Below are 22,282 nucleotides of genomic sequence, written 5' to 3' on the forward strand. Positions count from 1 at the left end.
TGGCCTCAATAAATGCATCCTTAGTGTACCTTTCAAAGTGCATATTCAGTGTGGTTCTGTGATAGTGCAGCCATATCCTCTTTTCTGTCTTCTTGTCATAGCTCCTGGTTAGTCCGTTCTAGTTTGTTTATGGTTGATACTTTCAAAGAAACATGATTTATTGACTCCAGTGAGCCTGCTGAATATTCACATTAGCCTTACTTTATATGTATTTCCATTTAAATGTCTATAAAATAAAAGCCATCTCTTCACCATTTTGCCTATAAATTTTCGAAACAAATTTATAAGCTAGTGGTATATTTCAAAAAACTCTCCTGAATTTTATGTAATCAGAAAACCTTCAACTTTTGCTCCTTTTCTGTTCTTTAGGCCCTGTGTCCTGATCACAGCACTTGTCATACTATAATTTTATGTTTTCTTGTCTGTTCCTTCATTGTACTTGGAGCTCTCTATCCTAACGGCCCTTAGTAGAATCTTTGTTCTCCTAAGTAATATTTGTTCAATGAGCAAATGGTTAAATAATGTGTGATTTAAATACCTGGATTGTGCTAATTTTTCTTATTTGGAATATTATGCTTCTCTTGGGATGTTACCCATGAATAAATGCATACTGAATCCCAAAAAGGACTGCAGAAGTATAAAGACGGTGAGCAAAGCATGCAAGTGATATCCACATGAGAAGACATGAATATAATCCAGCAAATTGTGGACCGAAATGGGACCTTATGGATGTTCATTTTATAGATGAGGGAATTGAGGAACGTATGAAAATGATTTCCCAGGGTCATCAAACTATTTAGTGCCAGAGCTAGGTTTTCAATCCAATCTACTATACAGTATGAAAGAGAGAAGCTAAGAAGAGTTATGAAAATAATTTAAAGGTTTAAGGATGTGGTTCAAAGATAAATGTTATTTTGACTAAGATTGATTGGGGATTGATCATACTCAAGGGTCCAATGGTGACCCCTATCTCACCAAAAACAATTACAGAAGGATGAAGGTATAGAATAGAATAAGTGAGCTGGGGAAGAGGGAGAGAGGAAAGGTGGACCAATCACTGTATTTCTGAGATTCACAATTTAACATTTCCTAAAATAAGAGTATATTTTGTAATTGAAAGGATCTATGTAGGTCTTAAATGTGGCCAGTTACCTTTCGACTGAATTATGTTACTCCCTCCTTGGCCCCTCCCACCCAACAAAAAGGTGATCCATCTAGGAAGAGAAGCAAAATTAAGAACTTTACATGTGTTTGTGCTGAGCTGAAGTCATTCTGTAGCATTGCTTAAGTACTTTTTTTTTTCCAAAAGAGCTCTTTTTATTAAATACTTCTCCATCCTATTATTTCCAGCTAGTGGAAATCCATCACAAGTATTTAAATCTCAAAGATGAGCTAGATTCTAAATCTGCACCTCATGTTTCTCAGCTGAGTCTCTTCTTCAAATTATATATGCATTTTCTGTATCTGTATTCCGATTCATTTTTCACACTTTCACAGTCTGGGATGGGAACCATACATTTGGTAGTTCTTGACCTATTTTTAAATTTTGTCAATTTTTTTCAACTTTTGCCTTTGCCCGGGAGGAACAACCACTTTAGATTGAACCGCATTACAATTATTTTTGTAAACTGAATCCAAATTGGGTCGCAGTGCTATTTTTGTCTCTAATCAACTTAAAAGTATTTTTTCCCCACTATTTCTGCTTTATGGGTTTCTTTCTAGATATGTTTGCTCTTATTCTGAGGACCTTGCTAGCTGTAATTCTGGGATATAGATAACTGTACGGTGTCATGATCAACAACTATTTCCAGCTTGTTCTTGAATAAAATCTTTGAAAACACTTGCTCTCATGTTTCCAGCCCTCTGTGGCCTCAAACTATCATGCTGAAATGACTCCCAACCATTAGAGTTTACCAATTTTAAGTGATTTTACTTTCCACCATCCAAGTCACTAGTGTTTCATAAGATTGAAAGGATCATCCAATTCAATGTCCTTATATCATGACCAACAAAACTGATGCCCCCCCAAAATTAAAATTTTTTTCCAAAGCCATATAGCTTGATAGTAGCCTAGCCTAAATTGGAACTCAAGGCTCTTTACTTTTGCCACAAGGCTTTTTCCACTCTATCATAGTATACTTATTTTTATGACTAGTGTCTAATTCATGTCTTATTGTAAGTTCCAAAATATTTGTAATATTCTGGTAATTTTAACCTTTGACTTAAGTTTTTGTGAAAATAAAGATAACAGTATCCATTCTTATCCTGATCATCCCAAATTATCTCTATTGTCAATAAAAGATGTCTTCATTTCCTTGTATGGTAGGAAGCACATTGACATAGCATTTTAATTTGAATTAATGGTAGCATTTAGAAAGGAAGGCCAGATCAAATACTATAATTGATCTTCATTATAATTCCAGTAAAGGCCAGCAGCTATATAGTTATAGCCATGTTGTGTTATGAATGTTTTGAAAAAGTAATTAAATGAGTGGCTCTGGACAAGACATTAGAACCATAGAACCAAGGTGATAAAGTCAATGATGCAGATCCGAAAAAACAAAACACAACACAACAAACCCACTAAAACAAAAAACAAAGCGTGAAAAACACAACCCACAGTCAAAATACTTCCTATATTTAAATATTGTTGCCCATGATTTTAAGTCTTAATATCATTATTTTTAGAAATAGGGTACTCCTAGGGACTCCAAATGCTGGCATGAATTTTTTAAAATGTTTTATGAATTAGGACAAAGATTACACGTTGTTATAATGACATTTGGAGGCATTCAATAACACAATAGCATAAGAAATCTATGGCTATAGACCAGAGAAACCTCATTGTCAAAGAAAATGTGTAACCAAATACAAAAGTGAGAATGGTTATGTACTTGAGGGGTGTTAAAGAAAACACCCTCTGTTTCTGTTACAAGTGTTTATGTTCTAAGAGAATGATACAGTCTAAAGTAAAGCAAAGTATTAACTCATAGCTCCTGTGTAGTTAATTCTTTTAATTTTTTTAATAATAAATTTATTTTTTATTGGTGTTCAATTTGCCAACATACAGAATAACACCCAGTGCTCACCCCGTCAAGTGCCCCCCTCAATGCCCGTCACCCATTCACCCCCCTCCTCCTCCCCTTCCACCACCCCTAGTTCGTTTCCCAGAGTTAGGAGTCTTCATGTATCTAATTCTTTTTAAATCTACATGTAATACTTGAGAGGTGGATGCAAAGGCAAAGTCAACTGAGATAAGTAAAAATTCTGTTCAGAAAAGCAATGGTAGGGGCACCTGAGTGGCCCAGTCAGGTATGTGTCTGACTCTTGATTTTGGTCATGTTCTCAGGGTTGTGAGATGGTGCCCTATGTTGGGCTCTGTGCCGGATGTGAAGCGTGCTTAAGATACTCTCTCTCTCTCCCTTTGCTCCTCCATCCTTCTGCCCACATCCATCTCCCTACATCTCTTAGAAAAAAGAAAAAAGAAAAAAATCAATAATATATTTTGTGACACACTAAGTTGTGATTCTGCCAATAATTCCAAATTTGCAACTGGCTTTAAAATCATTAAGGAGTGGTTCTATCATGTGGCAATAAGCAAAGATTTTCCCAGAAGAAGAGTCACAGGAAGCCCATACCTCTGATTTTTGTTATTTCAATTTAAGAACAGTTGTACACATTCAAAAAGAAGAATTGGAAAAATTATCAGAAAAATCAATGATTAGAGCACCTGTCCTTCAATTATGTGGGTGGGTCATCACAGAAAATACTCCAAGGGGAAGGGAAGCTAAATTACTGAGATAATTTCTTCCATTTCCCTACTCATTTTTCATGTGTAAGCTTAATACCTTGCGTTCTATATTAAAAACCTTTTTTGGCCATTTGTTGATGTTACTGATGAATTCTGACTTCTCTTCATGGTCATTACTCAAATCTGAGAGCATATATTTTAAAGTCAAAGGAAGACAAACTTGTAAACTAAAACAAAATGTTTCCAAGAGGGGACTGAGGGTTAAAAACTACAATCAATAGACTGGAATTATCTGGTGATCTTGTAAAAAAAAAAAATAGATTCCCTGGGCTCACCATAGACCCTCCTGTTATGGAGTACAGGGATATGTATTTGTAACTGGCTTCCCAAGTGATTCTGATGCATCTAGGCTGGCCGGTACCAGTGATTTTGGGGAACCACTAAACTGTGCAATAGCAAACATTTAGCTGCTAAGGTTCTCTAGGACTTCTCTAATATTTTTCATAGTCTGAAATCATGCTTTTTAAAATCCGAATTCTTTTCTGAGTCTATTTATAAGCCATGGAAAGTAGTAGGGAGAGAACCATTCCCATTAAAATTCCTGATTAGAGCAGTCCCCATCTGGTATTTTCATAGCAGCACAACAAGAGAAGTGGGTACTTTAAGATCTGTGCAAACTTTTACCTGGTTCTATACCTGAAACTAATATTGCACTACATGTTAACTAGCTGGAATTTAAATAAAAAACTTGGGAGGAAAAAAACCCTTCTATCTGGTAGAAGGCCTATTGACCTGAAACTTTTATTTGGAGGATGTTTCAGAAATAGCTGATTGGGTACAGACTCACTGCTTTTTGTTGGAACTAAATAAATGTATTGTCCCATTTGTCATAAACACTACCACTCACCAAAAAACACGCTAATATTTATGGAATTTATGCACAACTAATCTGATGCAGTTCTTAAGACGACAAAGTTAACAAAATCAACATAGTTACTTCACATAGAATCATCAGTTACCCAGATTTTTAGGCAATTATTACTGAAGAAAACTACAGATCTTCAAGCCAGTCATGAAGATGTGATGGGGGGAAAGTATTATCAAGTAATCAGGTGGTATATTTGCACCATTTGCCACTTTACCAAAGTAGACATAAACTGTTTGCAGCACTGTGATGGTACCACATCTCTAGGGGAAAAGAAGTATGATTTGTATCATTTAGCCATGTTTTGTGGCATTTTCAACTACCATAGCTAATTTCAAACCACCAAACTGATGTCACTATCTGAAGAGTTGAGAAGCGTTGTACATAGTTGCCTCTCACAAGCTGGCATGATCTGGTTCCAGCACACCACTGGCTGTGTGTTTTATGGTTATAGCTACCAACTGGTAAGCAAGGCACAGTTCCATCTTACCTCCTCATTCTATCACAGCCAGGATCACTGCTAGGAAGTGGGGGAAAAACAGAGAAGAGGAAAAGATTCCTGCTCTCAAAGAGCTCTCAGCCTTTATGGAGAAAATGGATAAGGAGAAAGACAGTTGTTCTGTCCTAAGTACTTTAAAGGGAATGACCACCAAAGAGGGTCATGCAATATGGGGATTCGGAGAAGGCTTCCCTGAGGTGGTGGTATCTAAGCCGAATCTCCTAGGGTAAATCTATGGGTCACACTTTGATAAACCTCACATGGGGTATTTTGCTGGGAGCAGAAGAATGGCTGAGTTTAGAGAGGTAATCAGGGACCACGTTCTAGAGGAACTTGAATAGCATGGTTAGGAGCTTATACATTTCACCTGTTGTTAATGGAGGACCATCAGAGCGTTGGAAATTACTGGATCCAGGGCAAAGAATGCTTTAGATGAGACGGGGTTGGGCTGGGGGTAGAGACAGATATTGGGCAAAACTCAAGGAGCTTATACATTCCTCATGTAGAGAGGCCTGTAAGCATAGGATTTACTTTGATACAGGCAATAAGGCTTTAATAAAGTTATGAGCTTGGTTGTGGATTGGTTTCTAGTTTCCTGTCAGGTATATACAACTAGTTTGTAAGTTTCATGAATAGAATATGGAAGTTTAGAATGTTACCAATTACACAGCTGTCTCTGTATTTTATTGAATGATTCCATTTCCACCTGGAGTTTGATTTTATGTAGCTATACCCCCATATGATACTTAAAACAAATAATAATAAAAGGAAAAGCACTTCCTTTGTTTAGTCATTTTTCAATTATAAATACATGCAAAATCAACATGAACATGTAAATGTATTATCAAACTTATTACATCGCTTATTAGTATACAGAAATGTTGGATATCTCGAATTTCATCTAACATTTACCAGTTATTTATACATTAATGTCTCTTTCTTTGCAAAAGAGCAAAGGTTTTGAATACAGATCTCTCTCGACTTACAATGTCTCAATAAATCGATTGTAAGTCAAAAATATTAAGTCAATAATGGATTTAATGCACCTAACCTACTGAACATCATAGCTTAGACTCGCCTACCTTAAATGTGTGCAGAACACTTACATGATCCTATCTATGGTTGGGCAAAATTATCTAACATAAAGCCTATTCGGTAACAAAGTGTTGACTGTCTCATGTAATTGATTGAATACTGTGCTGAAAATGAAAAACAGAAGGATTGTGTGGGTTCAGAAGGTTTTGAGTGTCTCTGTTGTTGACCCTTGTGATGGCATGGCTGATTGAAAGTTGCAGCTTGCTGCCACTGCTCAGCTTCACAAGACAGGATCAGACTGCATGTTGCTAGTCAAAGTTGAACCATTGTGAGTTGGGCACCATCTGCACTCAGAAAATTTCTAATTATGAAAGAGTAGTTGTGTTGTTTTAATAATACTGGGAAATCAATTGCAGTGGTTTATAATAACACGTGTATACTACAGAGAAAATGACCTTTGATTTGACTGTGCTCTAGGATTTGTGACATTGTGTTCTATTCTCAAATCAGCTTCCGATAACGAAGCCCTATATTATCAACACAGGTTATTTCTCAACTCTAAAATTCAGTAAAACAGCATTTTCTTTAGAAAGGATGTGAAGTATTGGATTTATTTATCACAGCATAGTATGTGCCCACTTCAGTATTAAATATACTAAAAATAATTCACCCAATTTACTAGCATTAACAAATAAGCTAAGCAAGTATATAAAAGCACTGCTGCATGAAAAACAGAGAATGGAGACATATTTGTTTAACTGTTTCTTAAGTAGGGAGACATGCCTAGTTCTATGTGATAGGACTGAAATTTTCTTGATGTTTTAGCCTGTGCCCCATATTGCACAAGCAATGTTTTAAATATTCTTCAACCTCAAACATTTGGTTAAAAGAAGATAAGGTAGTTAATATGCATGGGTGAATGTATGCTCTGTCTGTGGTTGGAAGCCTTTATTTAAAATAAAAAAGTGGGGGATCCCTGGGTGGTTTGGCGCCTGCCTTTGGCCCAGGGCGCGTTCCTGGAGACCCGGGATCGAATCCCACATCGGGCTCCCGGTGCATGGAGCCTGCTTCTCCCTCTGCCTGTGTCTCTGCCTCTCTCTCTCTCTCTGTCTCTCTCTCACTATCATAAATAAATAATAAAAATAAAATAAAATAAAAAAGTGAGGCACTTTGCTGACTCAATCGGTACAGCATGCGACTCTTGACTTCAGGGTTGTGAGTTCGAGCTGATGTTGGGTGTAGAAGTTCCTTAAAAAATAAACCCTCTTAAAAACGTGTAATCTGCATTATGTTATAGTAAGAATGTTAAAAATCTCAGTGATTTAACACAAGAAGGCCTCATATTTGCTCATTCTACATATCCCATACAAACAGGCAGTGAGATGGCGTATGGTAGGTTCACAGATCAATGGATGGTCTACCTTGTGATGCGGCTATTTCAACTGGGGACTTCTGGAGCACCAACGTCAAGGAAAGAGAAAGCATGAAGACTTTCTCCTAATCTTTTTTATTTTTTTTTATTTAAAAAAATTTTTTATTGTTGTTCAACTTGCCAACATATAGAATAACACCCAGTGCTCATCCCATCAAGTGCCCCCCTCAGTGCCCGTCAACCAGTCACCCCCACCCCCCGCCCACCTCCCTTTCTACCACCCCTTGTTCGTTTCCCAGAGTTAGGAGTCTCTCATGTTCTGTTTTGGAAGGAAGTGATACAATCATTTCCACTCATATTTCATTGGTTAGCCTTAAGCACATGCTCCCACGTAGCGAGGGAGAGTGGGAATGCAGTTGTCTACGTTCAGAAAGGAGAGGGGAACTGGATGTTTGTGAATGCTGGAATACTGACCATAAAGAATAAAGCTAATTGTTAAATATATAGAATCAGAGCAGGACAAATCCAGGCATGCCATTAGAATTTGTTTTTTAGATTCTATGTGCTTTAGCTCCAAGAGCCATGGCTTATATGATTTTGTATCTTTAGTGGATATGACAATGCCTGACACATAGGCATTCAAAAAATTTTTGTTTGAATGACGATTTTCCCGGAATCCATAGGAGAGTGAGAGTTTGAGTTGTTGGAATTGGAAGTGATATCTGCACCCAAACTGCAAAATTACTAGATTTATTAGATAAAAAGATATAACCAGTTGATAATAAGTCAACTGATATACATCAGTTTGGTGTAAAGTTAATCCACAAGTTCAACATGATCACCTGTTTTTTTTTTTTTTACCTCCTTGTTTAACTGTTTCTTAAGTAGGGAGACATGCCTAGTTAAAATAATTCTAAAAGCTGGCTGAACTGAAGTAGCCAATCAAGGAAAGCTGTCAACATCCCACATATGCCTACTATAAATTCCACTGCACATGCCGCTATGGTGGTTAACCTCAATCTGTGCTGTTCTGGTATCCACAGAAACATAACCTGAAAGCTAGAAAACATCTTAGAACGTATTTGGTCTTGGGATGTTAACTAATAGAGCACTACTCCTCAGTCCTCTGCCTGTGGCAGATATTTTGCTATATATTTATTTGGGCTTGTGAGTTGAGGGCCATGCAAATAGTTTTCTATACAGACCATGGGCTCACACAATAAGGTATTGTGCTATCAACTTTATATGATTTGTCTAATGCATTTCTTACGATATTAAGGCATGTACTATTATTCTCATTTTACATGTGAGGGAACACAACCTTAGAGAAGTTAAGTATCATGTTAATGGATACACAGCTAGTAAGGGGGTCCAGGAAATTTTGATTCCAAATCCAGTACTCTTAACTACTGCTCTTAGCCATTATGAAATAATGCAGTCAAAAAAAAAAAAAAAAAAAGGGCAGCCCCAGTGGTTCAGTGGTTTAGCACTACCTTCGGCCGGGGATAGGATCCTAGAGACCCGGGATCAAGTCCCATGTTGGGCTCCCTGCGTGGAGCCTGCTTCTCCCTCTGCCTGTGTCTCTGGCTCTCTCTCTCTCTCTCTATGTCTCTCATGCATAAATAAATAAAATCTTAAAAAAAGAAATAATGCAGTGACAACAGAGTGCAGTGACAATATTGAACCTGGACACTTAGAATCTTTCTGAACACCGTGACCCAAGCAAACACTTCCAATCAGTGTTGATTGGAAGGTATTGACAGTGACCGAAACTTATTTTCAACTGTCTTAAATCACACGAGAAAACTGAGGTCCAGAGGGAAGAGGCTGTCCAAGGCTACCCTTGGGGAGATAGGGTCAGAACTAGGAGTAGGAAAACTCTGCAATCCAGACTTGGAATCCCAGGCTCGTACATGGGGATGTCTACTGATATCTCTGCTCCAGCAAGGGTGGCAGCTCAGAAATCGGGGACACTCCATTCTCTTTTATTTTTATTTTTATTTTAATTAATTAATCAATTTATTTATTTATTTACTGGAGTTCAATATAGCATAATACCCAGTGCTCATCCCATCAAGTGCCCCCCTCAGTGTCTGTCACCCAGTCACCCCCACCCCCTGCCCACCTCCCTTTCTACCACCCCTTGTTCGTTTCCCAGAGTTAGGAGTCTCTCATGTTCTGTCTCCCTTGGACACTCCATTCTCATTTGACAATGGACCCACAAGAGGGCCCAGTTTCAGGGTGCGTAGTACTTGAGTACTTCTAGAAGGCCCAGTGAGTGAACACTTCTTCAATGTTTTCTCATAAAGCATTTAGTCAGACAAATTAGGTGTGCCAAGGGTAATGCAGAGTTTTAAGGAAGACAAGAATTTCAGTGACAGCTTTAGTTTGATTACTCCCAAGTAGGCTAAATCATGTCTGGTGCCTCTGGTCACCCGTGAGGCCAACTCACAAACCAGGAAATCCAGAAAGTCACAGAAAGGAAAATGCTACAGAAGAGGAAGAGAGGATAAGAAATAGGAAATGGAAAAGAGATAAAATGATAAAATATTTGTTACACTGATTAGTAGAGAGGGGCTTAGCAAAAATTCTCATGGCTATTCCTGTGAAGTTCAAGTTCAGTCATTTGGGTCCTCAACTTTAACACACAGACAAAATATCTCACTTCAGCACGAAGGCTGTAGCTTCTTCAGTGCTTGTTGGTTTAAGATCTTTTTCCTCCCTTAATTCCTCATTTTGTATGGTCTGGATTTCACCCTTTCCCACTGAGCCAGTTGCCTAGGTCACTGTTTTGGGGGCCTTGAAGCATACCAAGGACCCTCAAAGGCAGGCTGCGTGCCTGCTGTTTATCTCAGTCCAAAGCTGTAGTGAATCTCCTCGTCTGATGAGTTTAGGGGCTAACTCAGAGATGAGAGCTAGCTTTGGATGAGAGGTTTCGGGTTTGTAGAAGCACTTGAACCTTTTCAAGAAAACTCTTTCAATTTCTAAAACATGAAGGGTTACAACAAATCAGGGCTCTGGATGTCTTCACAGCAACTTTTCTTACAATTCATTTTCTGTTCATGCATTGCATGCACTGTGCTCTTCACATTGCTAAGAAAGCAACAAGAAAGGAACCTCATTTTACTGCATCTCATTGTGTTAGCAGAACAGAAATGTTGAATGAAAGACGGAAATTAGTGAGGGAAATTCTACATTAACCTTAAGAGCATCTGACAGTACATCATATTCAGTGTAATTTAAACACCCGAATAGAGCAGGCAGTTTAATTAAAGGAAAACTATGAGCTACAAACTTCAGACAATGATTCTAAAGGGTGCTTAACAATATCTGCACTTAACTCATTTCGATTATTTCCAAGGCCCCGGTACCATTATTCTGAGTATCTAACATCACTAAGTTAAGAGAGTTGTAAATGTCAGCCTTGGAAAATGACAATCCAATGTGCTAGTCTAGAAACTAATATTCATGATCATTGTTGATAAAGTGTACTGCTCTTATGTCAGGGGTGTCAGGCAGGTGTGTGTGTGTGTGTGTGTGTGTGTGTGTGTGTGTGTGTATGTTAATGGAAGCACAACCTGATACTTTGGTGTTGCCAAGAGAAATCTTGCTGGAGAAGCATAACTTCAGTGAATTCACTACCAGTCCCATGTCTGACCTTCAGCCTTAGTGTCAGAGATTCTTCTTTACATTGGCATTGGGCTGGGGGGGGGGGGGCGACGATTGCCTTTGTATATGCGTTACTGTTGCTTCTCATAGGAGCAACTGCATTCCCGCTTTCCCTTGAAGCTAGGTGGGATCATGTGAGTAAGTCTAGCTAATGAAATATAAGTGGAAGTGATTATGTCACTTCCCCTCCAAGGCAGTGAAGATATCCAATCTGCAGCCTAAGGGCCTGGGAGGTAGAGCCACTTGAAGATGACTTCGTTTAACTCTATGGACCAATTTTACTGTCTCATAGACGCACACTCTGAGAACAGTCCTATTTTGTTCACTCACACTGTGAGTGAGTTTATCAAACTCTCTGATAAGTTGTGTGAAAATCACTTTTTCAGAGACACCTGGGTGGCTCAGCCGTTGAGCATCTGCCTTCAGCTCAGGGCATGATCTCAGGGTCCTGGGATCGAGTCCCACATCAGGCTCCCCTCAGGGAGTCTGCTTCTCCCTCTGGCTACATCTCTGCCTCTCTCTCTCTCTCTGTGTCTCTCATGAATAGATAAGTTAAAAAAAGAAAATCACTTTTTCAGCTACTATTAATGGAGAGATGAGGAGGCTTAGACTGAGGTATGTGTGGAGAGCTTAACATGAATTGTAGTCACATATATTCTGGAGAAAGGAAGAAAAACATAGAAAATACCTTCTAAATTAAACCTAGTGATTAGGTCTGAACTTCAAGAATAGCAGGAATGGAATCCTATTACCCTGATTTCTGAGGCTGATCCTTCAAGATTAATGTCTGTTGATGACTGGACCCTTTTGGTACACCTACATTCTTGAAAGGGCACTTTTTCTTGTTTTCTAATGCTGAAACTCTGTGACAGTGCCTACTCACCCTGGTCACACTGTTATTTTATACACCAGTTTCAGTGACTGGATCCATTATTTATATCCCTGCTTATGTATTTCCAATTTGTTTCCTTTCCCACTAGTCTCAGAGGGCTTAGGGTTAGGAATTAGGGTTCTGCTTTGTCCCCACTCAATCCCTCCAGGAATTCAGTTGCTGCAACTTAGGCCCATGGTTCAGACTGGTTGCCTAGTGCCAGACCTCCCTAATGCTGATGATTTGTCTTCACTAGACCCCTGCTTATAGTTGATGGCTAGACCATCTTGGTGCACCCGCATTCCTTAGAAGGAAGGGCATGCATTTGACCTCTAGACAGAATTAACAACAGTAACCCTGGGGGCTCCTGGTGACACTTATAAATTTCATGGATAAAAACAAAATCTTATAAGCTTCTACAGAAAAATAATAGGTAACTTAAAGAAGGAAGTGACTCAGATCATTATAAGATAATCCAATCTGCAACAGTGAAGGCTATGTGAGTAGAATTTTATTTACATATTCATAAGAATAAAGGACTTTGATTTTACAATTTGATCCTCATACATTTTTCGTATGTGAGAAAGGAAAAAGGGCATTTTTGATATGTGAGAGCTTGGAAAACAAAACACAACTTTAAGGAACCACTCCAGCTTACTGAAAGATGAATCAGAAAAAAACTAAAGTTGGGAGAAGATTAAATATACAAGGAGCAATAGTGACAATAAAACATAGATAAAATTGAGTAATTGTTGCTAATGTACATGTGAATTATCATGAAAATGTTAAGAGCAGTTTCTGGACAGAGAAAATAAATTAGCTCTGTAAAATAGAGTAACTTAGAGCCCACATTTCAAATAAATGACACCAAAGATAAGAAGTGGGGGAAGAATAAAAATATTCAAAGGTTCTCAACTCAGTGCATTGTGGATATGTAGTCATCTTCAGTTTTTGTACATTAATACATCAATATTCTCTTCAAGTAGGTGTTTTACAACATTTAGGGTATAGAGGAATTATGCAGTGCCTCTTTGAAATTAGTAGCAGAGGGAAAAGAATGCAAAAGGAAAAAATGAAGCACTTAGAAAAAGATAAAAAAGTATACTAATTAAATAGAAAATTAAACAATAAGGTTTTAGAAATAAGACCAGACATATTGGTAATTATAATAAATGTGAATGAGTGGAATTTACCTGCTTAAAATAAAAGTTGTGATTAAATGTACTGCTCACAAAGAAAATACCGAAATTAAATTATATAGAAAGATTAAAAATAAAGACATAATTAAACACATATTAGGAAAATACAAATCAGAAAGTAGGACAAGCAATATTAATATCAGAAGCAATAAAATTTTAAGCCAATAGTATTGTGCTCAGAACAATATATCAGCAAAATCCATAAGGTAAATGCTTTAAGAATCAAGAATTTGATGAAAAACACAATTGCATTGAAAGACATTAACACAGGATAAGTAGGACAAAATCAATAATGATATAAAAGAATCAGATAGGTGTAAATGAGGTTGATTTAATAAGAAGAGAGCAGTTTTTCTAACAACAAAGAATGTATATTTTCCCCACATGCCTAGGGGACTTCTATTTTTTAAATTAAAACTTCTTAAAGAATTGAAGTATGTAGTTAACACACTTATAGGATTTTTTAAAAGATGAATCATGTTGTTGAACTAAGAGAACATTTTAATAGATTCCAAAAAGTCTAAATTTTATAGGCCTTGTTTTCAGACCATAATGCAATTATGACTGTTAAATCAAGAGCAAACAAGAAAAACCTGTGTGTGCATGAGTATACGCACACATGTGCGTGTGTGTATCTGTGTGCGCATGTGCAGATGGGTCATTGTGTGTAATAGTAGTAGTGATAGAAGCAGTAGTAGGGTTAAAGAAAAATTGGTCCAGTTTGAAGCAAAAGGAGACTGCAGAGGGCTTTAAAGGAGATGTCTCCAAACAAATCAGTCAGACAAAGGACAAATACCATATGATTTCACTCATTTGTCGAATTTAAGAAACAAAACAGAGGAACATAGGGGAAGGGGATAAAAAGAGAGGGAAACAAACCATAAGAGACTCTTAATGATAGAGAACAAACTGAGGGTTGATAGAGGGAGGTGGGTGGGGGGTGGGCTAGATGGGTGATGGGTATTAAGGAGGGCACATGTTGGAATGAGCACGGGGTGTTATATGTGAATGATGAATCACTAAATTCCATACCTGAGACCAATATTATACTATATGTTAACCAAATGGAGTTTTTTTTTTAATTTTTAATTTTTATTTTTCCAAATAGAGTTTACATAAAAACTTGAAACAACAAACAAAAGAGATATTTTCAAGGAAAAAAAAAGACAACTATGTGAAACAAACTGTAAGAATGAAAAAACAGAAAGTATTATAGAATAATGGAAGAACTTTATTCTTTTGGCAACAAAAACAAAAGGATAGTTAAAGGCCCTGGGAAACAACAGAAACAAAATCCTGTACAAGAAAGTCATACTCACAAATGTAAAGCAAATGAAAATGGAGAAATGTTTTCAGTACAGTGTAAAAAAGGAGAATCCATTTGACTTACATGGGAAAACCTTGTCTTTATATTTTATTTGTTTATTTATTTATTTATTTGGATTTATTTATTTATTTATAAAGATTTTTATCAATATCTTTAGAGGGAGAGAAAGAGTGTGTGTGTATGAGTGTGAGTGGGAGTAGGGACGGGGCAGAGGGAGAAAGAGAGAGGATCTCAAGTAGACTCCCTGCTGAGCATGGAGCCTGATACAGGGCTCAATCTCACAACCCTGAGATCATGACTTGAGCAGAAACCAAGAGTTGGAGGCTTAACTGACTGAGCCACACAGATGCCCCATTTTTAAAAATTTTTATGTATTTTCAAACTTACAGAAAAAGTGGCATAAATACTGAAATTTTATATACTATCTTCAGACTGACCAACTGTTTCTCTTATATTTCCTCTGTTCTTCTGCTTATTTTGGGCTTATTTTGATCTTCCTTAACATGACAGTTGATATCATTGAATTGAAACCTTTCCTAATATAGACGTTTGGAGTTCTAAATTTCACGGTATGTAATGCTTAGCAGCATCCCACATATATTGTGTTTTCATTCAATTTAAAATGTTTTCTGATTTTTTTGATCTCTTCTTTGACCCATGGCTTATTTAGAAGTATGTTATTTTTCAAATATTGTGGATTTTCCAGATATTTTTCTGTTATTGATTCAGAATTAAATTATAGCCAGAATACATACTTTTCATGGTTTGAATGCTCTTAAATGTATTGGTATTTGTTTTATAGCCCCAAGCATGGTCTGCCTTGATAAATGTTTCATTATTTTTTAAAAGAATGTATATTTTTCTATTGTTGAATAGATATTCTAAATTGTTAATTAGGTCAGGTCAATTGAGAATTGTTCAAGTATTCTGTTTCTTTCATAATTTTCTGTTTACTCATTGTATCAATTGAAAGAGGGTTCTTAAAATCTCCAATTCTAATTGTGGATTTGTTTGTTATTCCTTTCAGTTCTATCAAGTTTTGCTCCATGCATTTGGAAACTCTGTACTCTTGATGAATTAATTGACCATTTTATTTCTCCTTCAATTATGAAGGATAATTTTGCTTGAGTACAGATTTCTAGGTTGTGTTTCCCCCCCAACACTTTATTTTTCATTTTATTATTTTTTAAAGATTTTATTTATTTATTTGACAGAGAGAGCATGAGCACAAACAGGGGAGTGGCAGGCAGAGGCAGAGGGAGAGGGAAGAGCAGGCTTCCTGCTGAGCAAGGGTGGCTGTGCAGAGCTTGATATGGGACTTGATGTGGGGCTTGATCCCAGGACCCTGAGATCATGACCTGAGCTAAAGGCAAAGGCTTAACCCACTGAGCCACCCAAGCGGTGGGGCACCTCCAACTTCACTCTCTTGTTGCTTGCATAGTCTATGAAGAGAAGTTGGATATAATTCTTATCTTTGTTTTGCTCTAGGTAAATTGTTTTTGCTCCCCTTCCATGGCTTCTTTAAAGATTTTGTCTTTGGTTTTCTATAATTTGAATATGAATACCTAGGTGAGATTCTTAACAAATTTATTCTGCTTATTGTTCTCTAAGAGTCCTGGATCTGTGGTTTGGTGTCTTTAATTAACTTTGGACAATTCTCAGTCCTCTTCATCTTTGTGTATCTACTACTTTTTTCCCCCCGATAGTTATGTGGTGGTGAGGTGTAGGGGAGGGGAAGGGTTCTATTTCTATGATTAATTCTCAATCTTTTAGTGAGCCAATGCTCTGGATTATGAACTTCCCACGAATTTCTTGAATTTCCGCCCCCCTTAGGTGGGGCAGGTTGACGAGAATGAATTGGAGTTTGTTATTTCCCTTCCCCTAGGTGATACAGTTCTGATAATACCCCAGAAGGTCAGGCTCTGGTTAACTAATTTTCTCTGAGGGCAAAACTTTACACAAATAACATAATGCTCTAGTATACTTCAAAATGATTTTTTTCCCTTCCCCCTGCCAGAAGCACAAGGGGATTTTTTTTCTGATATTTATTGTGGGGACCTGGTCTAGCTCCTAGAGGTAAATCTCAGTATCATGGTGGTCCCCACACAGGTGGTGCTGGTGGCAGGACCAAAACCAAAAGGGGTCGTAGCGGAATTCACAAGGGGATGAATGGAGCTGTGTCTGAGTCTTTTAGCTGGACCACAGTTGGTATGCCACCAGAGCATGGACAAGCCTTGTCAAAATGGCCTTGCTTTAGGGGCTCCTGGGTGGCTCAGTCGGTTAGGCATCTGCCTTGGGCTCAGTTCATGATCCCAGGGTCCTGGGACCCAGCCCCAGGTTGGGCTCCCTACTCAGAGAGGAGCCTGCTTCTCCCTCTGCCCCTCCCCCTGCTTGTGCTCTCTCTCTCTATAAAATAAATAAAATCTTAAAAAAAATGGCCTTGCTTTGGTTTTTGCTCCACCAGGGTTTCACAAGCTCCTACTTGAATCCCAACAGTCTTACTTTTTTTTTTTTATAATTTTTATTTATTTATGATAGTCACAGAGAGAGAGAGAGAGAGAGAGAGAGAGAGAGAGAGGCAGAGACACAGGCAGAGGGAGAAGCAGGCTCCATGCACCGGAAGCCCGATGTGGGATTCGATCCCGGGTCTCCAGGATCGCGCCCTGGGCCAAAGGCAGGCGCCAAACCGCTGCACCACCCAGGGATCCCCCCAACAGTCTTACAAAGGTAAATGTTTTTGTTTGTGGATGGCTGTCAAACTATTGTTGTTGTGGGAGGATTTAGATGGGGGACCTCCTATTTTGCCATCCTGCTTTCAAATATGTTTTAAAGAGATTTAAAAATAGGGGGAAAAGAGTTGTTTACCCCCAAAGTTAGTGTTTTCAGTGCTTTGAATTAGGTTGTTTGGATCCATATTTTCATCTGGTAGGATTTTCCTCCTCTTTACAGAATACCTTCCAAATTTTTTGGTAGTGACAGTCGGATGGTGATGAATTGTTTCAGTGTTTTTTTCCCCCTGAAATAGTCTTTATTTTGTTTTCAGTTTTGAAAAAAAAATTTTGTACTGGGTATAGAATTCTAGGTTGAGAGGATTTTGTGCTTTTAATACTCTAAAGATCTCACTCCAATGTTTCTGTTTTGGACTGATTCCAAGAGGTCTGCTACCATTTCTGACTTTTATTTTGTTATACCTAATACATTTTTTCTTATTTATTTTAAAAGATTTTACCTTGATCTCTGATTCTCAGCTGTTTGATTATGATGTCTGTCTGTTTTCTTCATGATCTTGCTTGGGCTTTGAGCTTCTTGGATCTCAGGGATTATAATTTTCATCAAATCTGGGAATATTTTGGGCTTAATTTTTCAAATCCTGTTATTATTTTATTCTAGAACTTTAAATTCATATATGCTAGGTTACTTTTTGTTGTCATAGATCTCTTACAATGTGGAGTTTTTTTTTCCATTTCCTTTTCCCTATGTATTTTGTTTTGAAAATTTTCTATTGCCACTTATCTAGTTCATTAATTTTTTATTTTTCAGTGTTTTCACTGAAGTCCCTGTCAGCATTGTGCAAACTCCAAATTCTCCTTCGACTCTGAAACTCCCAGAAGCTCTTTTCATGAAGCCAGGGTAGGGTAAGTGAGCTCTATCATTATTTTTTTTCAATCTCTGGCTGTCAATAGATAATACTAAAGATGATAAATCATGAAATAATGATACAATATATCTGCTTCTCCTGCTCCTAGAAAAGTATCTGACACATATTAGGTGGTTAATACATTTAATACATTAATAGATGAAAATAGGATTGGAGGTGTGAAGGGTCAGTTAAAGTGGATGCTTTTCTTCACAAGGTCTTCTTTATTATTTGCCTTTTAAAATGTGACCATATTCATATATTTATTTTAAACGTTATATAGAAAAAGTTAAATTGTTTAACTCTCAGTTTAACTATAAACAAACGATATCCGCATAACTCATATCTGCCGGAAAATTTAATTTGAATATAATACTTTGCTCTTCAGAATTTGCTCTTCAGAAATAAGCATTCTTTCTATTCATTAAACAACATGGTTGATTACTTTAGATTATCCACATTCTATTGCTGCATTAGGCAAAATTAGCAGAAAGCAAAGTACCTGAAACCCATTCTCTAAATCAGAATTCTTCAATGTACGGTCCATGGAACATTGGTTGCCTTGTATGTATTAAATATTCCATAAGTGGTTTAGTGGTTTTTTAAAAAAGATTTTATTTATTTGAGAGAGAGAGAAAGAGAGAGAGACAGAGCAGGGTGAGAGACAGAGAGAGCACAAGCAGGGGAAGGAGAAAAGGGAGGAGGAGAAGCAGACTCTCCACTGAGCAGGGAGCCTGACATGGGGCTTTATCCCAGGACCCTTGGATCATCACATGAGCTGAAGGCAGATGCTTAACCAGCTGAGCCACTCAGGCACCCCTGGTTTAGCAGTTTTAAAAGAATAATAAATGAAGTAAAAATTTTAAAGTAAGATGAATTTCACAGAAATTCTCTTTCAAATTTCATTATTATATTTTTAAAGATTTCACATGTATAAGACTGCATTGATCATTTAATATTAACGGCCCTTCCTTTAATAGTCACAGTTCATCTCAGTTAACATACTTGAATGTCATTAAGAAAACATTTTTGCAATCTGTAACATGCACACAATAAAAAGAACAAACATTAAACACACTTGAACAATTCAGTGAAATTTTACTAAGTAAACACACCCACATAACTAGCACCCATATATAGATATACATTACCACCAGCATCCCTTAAACTTCATGGGTGCCCCTTCCAACTCATCATCCCTAAAAAGGTAATTGTTTTCTCATATGTGTCGGCATAGATTTTTGTTTTAGCCTTTATGTAAGTAGAAATACACTGCCACGTCACTTTAATAGTATTTTTAATGTCTGCAGTATATGCCTTTTTCATTGTAATTAATCCATTAAGATATATCCCCAATTCACAAAAAAATGGATCAGTGGCTGCAAACAGTGTACTAAAGTGTAAATGTAGCAATGAAAGAAATGGTAATATAAATAGTACGATCCAGAATAGCATCATAAACATACCTAGAAAATAGGACTCCAGTGAGAACAGGGAACATGTATCTGTGAGTTTAAGTAGGAAAAAAAGAAATCTGTGAAAGTGCTGGTTTCACTAAAGCATGCAGAAAGAAAAACTGGAATTAAGAATAATGAAAAGGAATATTTGAAAATTTAGATTTTATTGAACCAGTGGTAAAATTTCCCCTAGTTATATTCAGTGTTACAAATTTTGCTAAGTGACAGCCTAAAGCCATCAACAATTTTATATTGTTTTCCAACAAGACATAATGATGTCACTGGTAAACCAATCTTTTCCCAACCAAATCTGACATATATGTATCCAGAAGGGTATGGATAAATATGCTACTTAAACTAGAGGAAACACAAAGAATACATGGGTATCTTTCAATATCATACTCATTATGGCAAAAGAGGTGCAATGAGATGTAAGTAACACTCTGCAGAAAGTTGTTAAAATCAGTTACAGGTATCTCTCATGAAAGCATAACTGGTATGGGAATTGTGTTCCTGCTATAACTTACTAGAGAAGTAGGAATAAATAGTATATATGAAATCACTGTTTGCAAACAGTAGGTAAGAGCCAGCACAGGAGTTTGAGCCCAGAGAGAAAGGAAGCTGACAAATTGAATCCTACTTTTTCCATGAGTTTCTATCTGGATGCAATTTCTAGTCTACTACACAGGAATGGGAAACCCAAGAAATACTTAGAAGCCTTGCTCAGTTGAGGAGACAGATATAATTGCTCAAGGAAACTGAGGGGGCTAGAACCGTGGGAGATACCAGAGAACAAAGAGCTATGCAAGAAAGATGGCTAGAAAGGTATTTGAATGAATATTAATCTTAGCATGTTTAGAGTGAAACTCTTTGAGGAGCCAAGCAAAAACCAATTTTCAGGGAGATGACAAACTGAACAAATTTCAGAGCTTACAAAGCTCCCCAAGACATTTTAGTTCCTACCACCTATAGTGAAGAGACTTCCTTGCAAAACTAGACTATGTAGTAGAGAACCAAGAATGGTCAACCTTAGTAGCAGGGATAATCTAGGCCTAGAAAAAAAGTCTATTTTTTTCTTCTAGAGCTATTCCAGCAATTCTTAAGTATAAGACTCAAAGGGATCATGCTTATCTACAAGCAGGTTAACTGCTTTCCAAAACAGAATTCAACACTGCTTAAAAGAAGAAAGAAAACCCCTAAATAACTAAAAATGAAATATTACAATGGCTAGCAATCAATGACAAATTATTAGATATGGGACAAAACAAAAAAATGTGAATCATAACTTAGAGAAAAAATAGAGACAATAGTAGCTGGCCCAAAATTGGCAAAGAAGACGAAATTAACTGACAAGAAGTATAAGATAGCTTATTTAAATTTGCTCAAAGACTTAAAGGAAAGCATGAACAAAACTAAGAAAGGATTAAAAAGCTATTTTTAAAACTCCGAGTAGTACTTCTGTAGCTGGAAACCATAATATCTGAAAATGTTTAATATCTGAAATGCAGATTGGGTACTTCAGAAGAAAATTTTAGTGAAATAGAAGTTACAGTAATAAATACAGCCAAAATAAAGTACAGATAAATAAAAACACTGAACACAAAAAATGAACACTGCCCTCACTGACTTGTAGAAAAGTGTCCAACAATCAAACATGTGTAACTGCAGTTTCCCAAAGGGAAAAAATGTTTGAATATATGTTGGCTAATATTTTCAAGATTTAATGATAATCTAAAGATGCAAGAAATGCAAAAGCCAAACGAGATAAAGAAAACCATACCAATGTACATCCTAATTAAAGGAGGGATCGCATGAAAAAATATTAAAAGAACTCAGAGGGAAGAAAGATATCAATTAAAAAGCATGAGAATGGGTATAGTGGACTCATCAGAATCTATGCAAGCCACAGACATCGGAGTGGCATTTTTAAAGTACTAAAAGAAAAAAAAATATCTAGCAACCAATACTTATATCCAGCAAAAATGTCTTCCAAATGAATGCAGAATATAGATTTTTCAGACAACCAGTAGGTGAGAGAACTTATCTCCAGCAGACTTGCAGTACAGGGATTGATAAAAAAACTTTCTTCAGACAGGAGGGAAACAACACCGGATGGAAAATTCGATCTCTTTCTAAAGAGCCGAATAGTACTCGTAATGGTAAATATGTGGGTAAAATAAAATGTTTTCCTATTTTTATTTATTTTTATTTTATTTTATTTCATTTCATTTCATTTCATTTCATTTCATTTTTTTGTTTTCCTACTTTTAAATGTTTATTTTATAGCTGACTTTAAAACAAAAAATGCTATTGTATTCTTGGATTTTTAACATGCATAAGTAGAAGGTATGAGAGCAACAGCACAAAGAATGAAGTGGGGAAATAGAAAAATATTACTTTAAGTTCTTACATTCTATGGGAAACTGTGTAAGGTTATTTGAAGGGAGAACGTGATAATTTACAGAAAAACAAACCTTGGGGCGCCTGTGTGGCTCAGTGGGCTAAGCATCTGCCTTTGACTCAAGTCAGGATCCCGGGGT

The 22,282-nt window shown here is 36.9% G+C and overlaps 1 long non-coding RNA gene across 1 annotated transcript in view; it reads left to right on the top strand.

Annotated features, from left to right (window-relative positions):
- Window positions 1-18,283, top strand: part of LOC112927653 (uncharacterized) — a 90,342-nt gene extending 72,059 nt beyond the window's left edge. The window contains exon 3 of the long non-coding RNA XR_003236590.2: window positions 18,189-18,283. This is a non-coding gene — a long non-coding RNA (uncharacterized lncRNA). The remainder of the gene's footprint in view (window positions 1-18,188) is intronic.
- Window positions 18,284-22,282: the final 3,999 nt, after the last annotated feature.

The sequence above is a fragment of the Vulpes vulpes genome, chromosome X (assembly GCF_048418805.1).
Source record: "Vulpes vulpes isolate BD-2025 chromosome X, VulVul3, whole genome shotgun sequence".
NCBI lineage: Eukaryota > Metazoa > Chordata > Mammalia > Carnivora > Canidae > Vulpes > Vulpes vulpes.